Below are 11,045 nucleotides of genomic sequence, written 5' to 3'. Positions count from 1 at the left end.
CCTGAACTGGAAGAAACTTCAGTCACTCCAGCACAGAGAAAGCTGTTTGATGGAAACAAACAACTGCAGAGGCTATTAGAGCAGTAATACCATTGTCTCAAAAAGACTTCCATTTAACAAAAGCTATATCACTACTTGGAACCAAAAGCAAAGTACTTGTGTGTCTATTGCTAGAACTTTGGATTTATGGAGCTTGAAAACGCAGTGGAAATCAGAAACGTTAATGAAGACTCAATGCACATCAATGTGATGAGGCATATTACTATAGCTGACAGATATTTAAAATCAAGGTCATAAGAAAGCATGGCAAGAAGACCATTTATGCTACTAGTACTGAAATTTTGTTCTACACCACACAAACACTACATGCTTCAGAAAATGCAGCTGTTGAAGGAAAATGAACCTGATCCACAACTTAAATGTTGTGTGAATACAGTCCTGAAAGCATGATGTCTTGTCCAGGAGAAGCAATATGTGAATCAATATTTGACTATTGGAAACGATAATTCCTGTAGTTGCTTTAAAAATAACCATGGCTGAGTGTGTCCTGAAGTTTCAACCAGGCTGCATGTAAGACTGCTCAGCAGATCAGAAATCAAATCAAAATGAAAATGGGAGAGGAGAAAGGAAGTTCCCACTCCTGCACAGTTCCACAGAAGATCAGTGCCACTCTGAGACCATCTCCATGTGGGGCAGGCAACGTCAAATCACATCCTTTACCTTCTCTCTGCACTGACCCATGCTAGTGGGTACCCAGGAGGTGTGGGGTACTTCTGCCACCATCAAAAGCTTTGATGACTGCAGTTCATGGCCTCCCACCACAGCAGGTGCATTAGGTCATGAGAAGATTTGCCAAACATATGACAACTGGCAGGAATTGAAAGACTTTGACCTTGAGCCCTGCAGAGGCTCAAGGCAATGCATTTTAGTGCCCTGAGAGGAGCAGGAGGTGTGAGACGTGTTTTGGAGAGAAGGTGATAACAAAAACCAATAAAAGCACAAGATTAAGAAATGAATGGAAGTCACCAGAAATGACCAGGCTGTTTAATGTGAGGAAAAAATGATCACGCTATAGTCCTCCAAACGCTTTTAAAGACAGAAAGGTATCCATATATCTTTTCTTCCACCTTTGAAGCGTCAGTGGTGAAAGTTAATCTAAAGGAAGCAAAATGCAGCCACTCAGTTCAGACCATTTGAAATGCTATTGCTTGCAAACTTCCTTAAAAAATATCTTTCCTAACTAAGAAAATTGCCACATGCTCACTGGCTTATAAATGGGAAATTAAAGATAAGAAACTCTGAATAAAATAACACTACTTGATATTTGCATTCCAAGCACTTGGCCGGTATCAGTCAATTACCTCACTGCTCTTCCTTGCTATCCCCAATCTCACTGAAAAATGCAAGCTCACAACTTCCCCATGAGATGGATGTTATTAACCCATTTTTCATAGCTGAGAGCTGAGACACAGGGGAGATGGGTGACTCCCTCTGGGTCACTGTGCTGCTTGTGCAAAAGCTGAAAATAGACCTTGAATCTCGTTTATAAGACAAGACACAGGGCAGTTCACTTCAACAAGAGATGTTTCCACACTGGGATTTTATAAGCTTACATATTATGAACGAATTAATAACTGATGTCTCAAAAAGCCTCCTGCTACTCACAGAACTTGTTTTAATTCTTATGTTACTTCTTTTTTTTTTTTTTTTTTTTTGCAAGATTTAGATGAGCAGTGTGAGGGCAGAAATGTGGTTTGATGGCATTTATCAGTATCAGTTGTCACCTTACAAAGCATTATTGGATGTACGTGTCTGGGTTTCGGTGTTTGCACTGCTGGCAGATTGTGTGATCCCACTTTACTGCCTTTTGGCTCTTTCCCTTAAAAGCAAACAAACAGTATACTGTTCCCTGGAGAAGAACAGGTAGATGCTTTTTACATCTAATAATGAGCCAAAAAAGAATCTATTCTGGAACATTCATTTTCGCTCTGTTACTGATCATAACAATAGCACTTCTATGAGCACATTCAGTCTGCTGTTGATACTAGCACATTATATATGTCATTTGCTGTGTATAGATAAATCAAAATTTATGATATTCTCGCTAGTGATTATTCACTTTGTGTCCAGGCCAAAACACTGAGAATTCAGTTGTTTTGTATTCATTACATGCTTCTTCCTCCCCAGCCATACAGGGAATAGCATCCAAGGAATATCTGGATCCTATGTCCCAATGCCAGGCAAGTCTCTGCCAAAGACAATTCTGATGAGAGTTGTTAAATAGTTAAACACAATGGATTTTCGTTTTTTTTAATTATATTCTCAGTCATTAGGGTGATTTCTTATATATGGAACACCATTTGTTCTTGAACATTGTGATGATGTGAGTCTCCTGTTGAAGACTAAAGATGAAATAATTAAAAATGGCTTATTGACCTTCAGAGTCATATCCTTCTGAGCATCAATATGGGCTATGCACATTAATTACTGTTTTTCAAATTCTACCCTTAGTACTTAGCAAAGCAGAACAGCAGTTTCTCAGTAAGTCAAGGACAGGCCTAGTTAGCCTTGCACTGTTTACATATTTGTCTTCATCCTTGAGTTAATTTGCAGAAACATTTAATATTTTGTTAAAGAAAGCTCTGTTGAAAATAACATATTTATTACAGCTTCATTTGAAAAAAATATTTCAAATAACAGACTTAATTATCTTGGAATTGGGGAATCATAGAATGGCCTGGGTTGAAAAGGACTTCAAAGATCATCTAGCTTCAATCCCCCTGCCATGGACAGGGTTGCCAGCCACTAGACCAGACTGCCCAGAGCCACATCCAGCCTTGCCTTGAATGCTTCCAAGGATGGGGCATCCACAACCTCTCTGGGTGACTTGTTCCAGTGCGTCACCACTCTCTAAATGAAAAACTTCCTCCTAATATCTAACCTAAATTTCCTTTGTCTTAGTTTAAAACCATTCCCACTTGTCCTAATTGTTAGCATTATAGAGTAATCACTTCAATAAGAGAAATTTGAGATAAAGGACACAAAATTATTATGACTTATTAGAAGATATATAGCCTCAATTTTGCAAATCAAACTAGCTAACTTTTAACAAATATATCCATAATTAAATCCTAATTTTAGTATGACTTTCTAGAAGTCATTTCAATTGTATTTAACAAAAAGCTCTGTGAAGAAAAGTTTGATTAAGCTTTGTAATTTTTCATTCCTTAAAGAGATGAGTGGAATTTCTGACAAACACCAATAAATAGCAAAATTAAAATGTTGTCAATAGGACCTGTTTTGTTGCTAAATTATCTCAGAAGTCTCACAGTTAGGAGTAGTGCAGTCTAAAGTAGTCAGGACAATGAGAAAACTACAGGCAGACAATCTCATGCTAATTGAAAAGTAAGCAAGATGATTGCTACTTGTTCTCTCATATTGTAATCCAACAACAGAGAAAATCTCCTGTTAAGCTTTTCCTGTTAAATTTTACCTATTTGACAAATATTTTTCTTTATTATTTTATTAGATTTAAGGATGGTATAGCTTGGCTGCCTTAAATAGGGACGTTTGATATGTTGGTTGTTTACCCATAACAAGATTAAGCACACTGTATTTGTTGATTATGAAGATGTATAATCTCGTCAGGAGATGCCTTATTGGCATCCGTTAGCATGTGCACTATCAGAATTTGAAATACACACTTATGTTGGTCAGGGTAACTCAGGCCCAGAGTCTCTGGTATTATTTGCCTGCATGGCTCGTCTGGGGGCTTGAACTACAGCTTGCACAAAGCAAGCTGATTTGGCATCACCAGATGAAATGGAATTTCCAGCTGTGAAGGACATCTGAAATGTAATCAGTTTCCAACACACTGATTCCAAGTGCTAGCTCATATTCCTTCCTCATGCAGGACTGTAAGTCCCCATGAGCTACTAGTCATGTCCAGTGGAGGCTGTGAAAAGGATGACATCTGTTTTTGTTTCCCTCATACAGAAGAGTGTCAAATGGCAGATGATCCCCTACGAGAGTAGGGTACTGCTGGGCTGATTCAGATCTAGTAATACATCCAGGACAGATATCACCTGCCTATAAATATATTTTAGCTTGGGACATTATTTTGTACTTGATCATCACTGAATTCCAACATGCTGCCACTAGCAACCCAAGATGGAGAGTAACAAATGACATATCATGAGCATATTTTTTTCAGTAAATATTTTAAAGCATGAATAAGATTATTTTAAATTAAACATTCATTTTCATTGTGAGAGTTCCAGCACAAAGTTGATCCAGGGACCAGTTAAATGCAAAATAACACATACGTAACTTTGCAGACATAAGGAGAAGCTATAATGGAACTGCATGAAAACTCATGCACAGGTATATGCTTACACTTTTGTGTGTTTATTTTAACCTTGATAACTCTTAAAATATGAGTTGTGAGAGATCACCAGCTAGTTTAGGGGCTCCCTAAACTAAAATGTCATCCAGGAAAAAGATATTCATCTTTTTTTAGCTTTCAGTAAAATATAAAGGTAGTGAATTCTCAGTACAGTAGTATTATTAGTTAAGATTTGTATTTTTTTATATCAAACACATGTATATACATTATTTCAGTTACCACCAGTCATTCTAATATATTTTTACACTGTACCTTATTATTTTTTTTAGTTGTATTTTTTTTTAATTGCATGGTTTTGAGTAGCTATATATAGACTTTAAATCAAATAACATTTATCTGGTAAAGGTAGATTTCAGAACTAATATTCTGTTGCTGTGTATTTGGCAGCTGAAGGAGTTTTACTGAAAAGAACAAAACTGTTATTAACCTGCAAGAATATTAGCAGCAGCTCAGGAACTGTTATCAGACCAATAATTTTGTTAAAAGTCAACCATCACTTTAGTTTAAAACACGTTTCATAATATCCACAATTCATTTTAGAAATACATTTCATCATCTCCCATTTATGTTATTTTCACAATTTGGATCAAAAACTATTGGAAAGGAGTTATGAGTAAGACTGAGATTTCAAGTGGTGCATCAGGAAAACTTCACAGGTGAATACAAATCAAAGTGAACACCTGAGGATCTCCAGGTGTTCCCAAGCTGATCTCTTATATAGGTTAATGAGACATATAAAGCCTGTCGTTATGCCTAAGCTGATTTTGCACTACTGGTCAGGCAGAAGCTAGGAAGCTTAGAAATGCTGTTTGAAGAGATGTCTCAAGGTCACTGTTTCCAGTCTGCTTGAAGCAAGGTTGTTACCCAGAGATCAGGTCAGCCATGGTTGAAAGTTACTGGTGACATCTGCTGCAAAGGCTGCTGAGATTGCTAGGCAGTCTCTGCTCCATGCCTAGCCTGGTGATGGGCTGACAGTTGGACTCGGTGATCTAAGAGGTCTTTTCCAACCCTAGTGATCATATAAAGGGAGTGAATCCCATCACTAATATAGGCAACAGTCAGCAGGAGCAAGCATACAGGCAGGAGGGGAAAGCTATATCTTCTTTGTTGCTGAGTGCAGGACTTAGCATTGCAACAGATAATCTATAAATATGTAAGGGTGAACTGCAGTCTTTATATAAATCACATATTTTGCTTGCTAACCAGTTATGTTTAAATTTATTTTAAAAAGTAGAAATAAGTTCTTAGTTTAATTAGTAATTGAATATGAACAGCACTTTATTATCTGTAAGTTTTAAGTACTTTTAAGATCTCTAGTGCTAAGTGCACAGGAGAACCTGAAGGAATGCTTTTATAAATCTCATAAATTTGTTCTGGACTCCGTATGCATAAAACTGTTTGCATGCATAACTTGTACTAGAGTGTTGAGTGCTGAGCTAGTATTACAGAATTATGCTTCCAGAATTAACCTTTCTGGAAAGTACTTCTGTAAACTAAGTCTGTTTTTCATTCTGGCTCCGTGTCACTTATAATTGTCTAACTGATTGCAGTGAAGAAAAAGAAGTTCAGGTGGCTAGTCCAAAATTACACAGACACGCTCAGCTGGCATCTGGGACTTGCTTCATCCAATGCACCACGCCGTCACTTTACATCACGCAGCTTGCAACCATAGAAGATGAAGGTAAGATAATTAATTTTTTCCCTTCATGCATTATGTTAGTATTTGTTACGTGCTTGTAGTTGTTATAATTTAAAAAATTGCTAGGCTGAGGCTACTACACAGAGATGAAATACTCTAAGTACTTGAAGTAACAGAAAATAGCTGGAACCTTAACGCGTACCACTTTCTCTAGCTTCTTTTGTGGACTTTCTGGTCTGAGTTTACTAAATTAAGTTCTTGACTGGATGAAGTACTACAGAAGTGACTTGGAAAGCCAGCTGGCAGAGATGGATGGATGGAGTTTGCTCCCAAGATACACCAACAATAAAGCTCTCACTGACTTCAGTAGGTGACGGGTGAGGTCTAGAATGACTTGGTGCAGCACAGCACCATTGGTTGCAGAGAACTTTCTTCAGTATTTTTTGTGGAAGAGAGACTCCATCCAGCTTTTGCCATCAAGCTGAGCTTGGTAAAGGCCAGGGAATCCACAATATCTGACAGTGCTCTCACTTTTTAGAAGCTTAATCACGTTTCTCAGGTGAAAAAGTTGAAGCACTTTGAAAGCAAATAGCACATTGGCATCTTGAATAAATGAAGATCTATAGCTTACTGATATACCAGTATTTTCTTAATGTGGTTAATAGCATATCAAATGGATTGCCTCTTCTAAGGTGGTGGGTTATTAGTGAGAGGACTGTTATCTACTATAAACACTTTTTTGAACCAAGCTAGGTTTTCTAAAGGTCAGCCATGCAATGGTGCGAGTTACTGTTGCAAATATTAGAGATTTCTATTATGTACTCATTCATACTATTATAGGGGTTATGTAAATAGTCAACCCTTGGTATTTAGTTTTGAAAAGAAAAAATTGTGTTTTTCCCCTACCCTGATATAGCGACTGTCATATGCAGAAAGGTTGTTTGTTTGTTTTCTTTCATGGACAAAACTGTAGAGTAAAATGACTGTTTTGGAGGTTAAATCTCAGTTTGAGCTGTAAATCTAATGAAAGCAGAAAAACATTGCTTTGAGTCAGATTTAAGAATGTTGGTGTAATAAAGAGTAATCACGATGATGGAAATTAAGGACAGAATTCCAGTAATTGAACAGATAGTAAAAGACCCTGGAGTTGTGGATTATTAAATGTTACCATTAAAATCCTAGTAAACAGAAATACTTGACAAGGGCTGGGTGTACCCCTAGTAGAACAAACCCCTATCACTTTTTGATAATCCTGTTAGATTGCTCACTGGACAATACATTTAAGTCCTTTGTGGTTGAGATGGCTTGATGGCATCTTCTATCTTAGTACTTTAGAGATAAACTTAACTAGAAAAAAGGAAGAAAAGACATGAAAACCTCTTGCAGTGCAGCACATTGCCCTAATCAAGTCCAGACTAGACTATTACAGATCGAATTCCCATGACAGTTATCTTGTGACCCTGTTCTTTGCATCGCCTGAGTGAAATTTACCATTTCTCTAAGGCTTGCTTCAAGCTCATCTTTTTGCTGAATGTGTGCTGTTCAGCGTGCACTAGTTGTACCCTCTTAAGTGAATTTTATTGCGCTGTTTTTTTGTCTAAACAATGGAATTATTCATTGGGTTACGTGAAGAAACAGCTTTCTAAACATCTGTGCAGAAGTCTTATCTCATACAAGGTCACTCAACAGATCAGAGGCAAGTGTAATCTAAAGGCTCTTTTTACACTGGGGCACATAACGGAAATTACTAAGATTTATTTATTTTGTGAAACATTTTAGATATTTTACTTTGGTCCTGCAACATGAAGAAGAAAGGGATGGCAATTCTAGTTATTTCTGAAGGTGCTCAAGGTCAGGGGGCAACCCTGCCCATGGTAGAGTGTTAGAACTGGGTGACCTTTGAGGTCCTTCTAACCCAACTGTTCTATAGTTCTACAATCTCCGAAGTCCCAACCCAAATCATTCTGTTGTTCTATAGTTTGATGATATTCTTACTTGGTTTGATTGAATTTACCACATGACTATCAAATAGCTCAGTCATTTTAGGATTGTTGGAGGTCTGACCTTGTGAATACACAGTCTTGGCAGTTCCAGTGAAGGAGTCATAGTGTCTATAGCAGCATGCTGTAGCATGATGTATTTCTGCACCTCCTCAGCTCCCATCCTGGCACTGCTGGGGACACAGACCAGCTGTGCATGACTGTTCACGTTTGTCACCACTATTTCAACTCCACATTGCAAACTTTGTTTCCTGAGCAAAGAGCATCTGGTCTTTGAGTGACATGTTTTCAGTGTGCTGATTTATCTTTGTCAAATACTGTTTTTTTATCGATGAAATTTGAATATTGTACTTAAGGCACTGTTGTGATTACAGATGTTTTACATATAAATCGCTTTAAATTACAGAAATATATTCTGTACTTCTCACAGTCTCATTCTGGTGTGCCTTACAATTCTATATCTGACTCTGCATGGCTAAGTGGTATTCAGTAGGACAAGGAGAAAAAGTTTCAAACTAAAAGAGGAGAAATTTAGATTGGATATAGTGAAACAGCTTTTTGTGATATGAGGAGCGAAGCATCGGCACCAGTTGCACAGAGAGGTGGTGGATGCCCCATCCTGGCAGACATTCAAGACCAGGTTCTGAACACCTGTTGTAGCTGTAGAGATCCCTGCTTGTTGCAGGGGAGCTGGACAAGATGGCCTTTAAAGGTCCCTTCCCACTGAAACGATGATGTGTGTATAGCTGTCTGCTTGAAATAGCTGCCACCCAGGATGCAGAGCTGCATTAACCCCTCGATCATACACCCATAATGTAAGGTGGGCTGTGGAGGCAGAGAAAACAGTCTGGAAACAAGTTTGGGTCCTGCCCACTGTGAATGTCCCAAAACTAAAGCCAGAAGTGCCAGAGGCTTCTGATGTGAGTTTAAAAACACACAAAAAAAAAACCCCAAGGTATTGATGGAAAAGACCACAGGAAATTAAGTAATCCCACAGAAGCTGCAAAGAAACCTGGTGGATATTGTAAGGAGACAATTACATTGCCAGACTGGGGCCAGAGAGCAGATCAGAAATTTCATTGAAAAGAGATCCCTTGAAGGAATTCTCCATCCTGCTTGTGAGGAGCCCTCCCCTCTGCCACCCGCATTTTCATCAAGACAATTGTAGCACTGTTCAACATGTGTATCAGTAACCTTTATTTCTACATGAAGGCATATGAGGAAGCTGAGAGCAACTCTAGGAGCTCTGAAATTTGCAGCAGCTGCAGGGAGTAGAGTAGTTGAAATAACACCACCATCTACTGGGCAGCGGTCAATTCTGCGAGCAGAGGTTGTGCAGATAGGACTCCTCCCAGCCACAGCTCCCTTGCTATGTAACAGAATCGGCCTGATAAGCACTCATCATGTAATTCCTCATTATTTTTGTTACTCGTGTTGACTGAGTTTCCAGACTGCTCTCTGTGTGAACTATAGCTAAATAGATGCATAATAAGAAATGACTGCCTTGCATGGATGTACATGCATAAGGAAATGGGGAACATTTTTCATCACATTTCTGAGCAGGGAGCAGCACCAGCTCAACAGCTGTGCCCTGTAAAAGATATATTAATTTTATTCCCATCAGGACTGATATTATTTGCTCTTACAGATCTGTTGCTAGGTCACATACAGTTGTACGCATCATGCTGGCAAAGCGGAAACTGGAAATAGCAGCATCCCCTGACAAGTTGAGATGCATGCCTTGGCCAGATGTGGGAAGCAGCATGTGACAAACACACAGAAATTGTTTGTAGTGGAGGTATAAATGCTGCAGAATTTCTTGCCGCTGCGTGTATTAGATGTGCTGTCGCCTCCTTCCATGCTTATTTTTGATGCAAACAATTTTCAGTAGCATTGTGGGGTGTACCTGATACATAGGAGGTATTCTGCAAAATTGATTTGAAAAGCCACAAGCCCATCAACTCAGTTCAAGTAGTTAAGGCACATCTGCAGCCTAAGGCAAAACCAAGGCCTGTGCAGCTGGCATCGCGTGGTGCGCATTTTGCCTCCCCTGCCCAACTGCCCAGAGATCGCTGGCAATCAGCTCAGCGGAGAACAGCTTCCAAAGGAGTCAGAAACAAGGTTGAAACAAGACAACAAGATCTGCTGCTGTCCCTTAAGTCCAGCTGAGCAACGGCCCTCCAGCAAAACACAGCAAGACTTCCTTCTTCTGCAGAGGTAGAATGGCTGGAGCTGTGTGATTCCCAACCCCATCAGCTTTTTTAGTTTTTACAGCATTATAAAAGCTCTTAATGCCTCTGGCTACCTCAGCTACTCCAATTGGGGAAAAAGGATAAGAGTTCTTTGTGAAATGTTGCTGCGTGGGAATTATGGGGCTGGAAGAAGAACCTGGCTGGTTCAGGGCACGTGTGTGGGCACTGGGGAAATCCTCACTAAGGGGGATGAGAATAGACTTAGAGATCTGCCCAGGGTATCTTCAGTTGAAAGAGTTATCCGGGATACTTTTTATATTTTGGGTTTTTTTGTTGCTTGTTTTTTTTTCTTTTTTGATTTTTGATCTTTTTTTGGTGGGGGGGGGGGAAGGCCTTTAGGTTAGATCTTAATGCATATTTTCACAACGGAATGATGGTAAATCCACAGCCTGAGAAACATACTTTCCTTCTTGGGGAAGAATACCTCCATCCTCCAAATATATTTCTCATTTATATGTAAATATAAATGAATAATTAATAGCCAAGCTGAATTTTCTGTCAGTAGGAAAAGTAGGAGTGGCTCCTGTGCATTTATTATAATTAGGTCTGATCGGTGTCTGTTACATGTGAATGAAGCCATACCAGGATCTTATCTATCTTATATAGCACTCGGTTGACACTTCTTTCTTTTTTTTAAACCTGCTACCTATTCTGAAGCTAAATGCTGGTTTATGCAGTGGTATACTCGTTGTCCCTGTGCTGCATCTTTCTCAGTCCAGTTCCTAATACTCTGCAGACAATACACCAAG

Source organism: Cyrtonyx montezumae, unplaced genomic scaffold, assembly GCF_038088225.1.
Source record: "Cyrtonyx montezumae isolate F1298 unplaced genomic scaffold, pur_monq_1.0 scaffold_7, whole genome shotgun sequence".
Lineage (NCBI taxonomy): Eukaryota > Metazoa > Chordata > Aves > Galliformes > Odontophoridae > Cyrtonyx > Cyrtonyx montezumae.
This window is presented reverse-complemented; position numbering follows the sequence as displayed.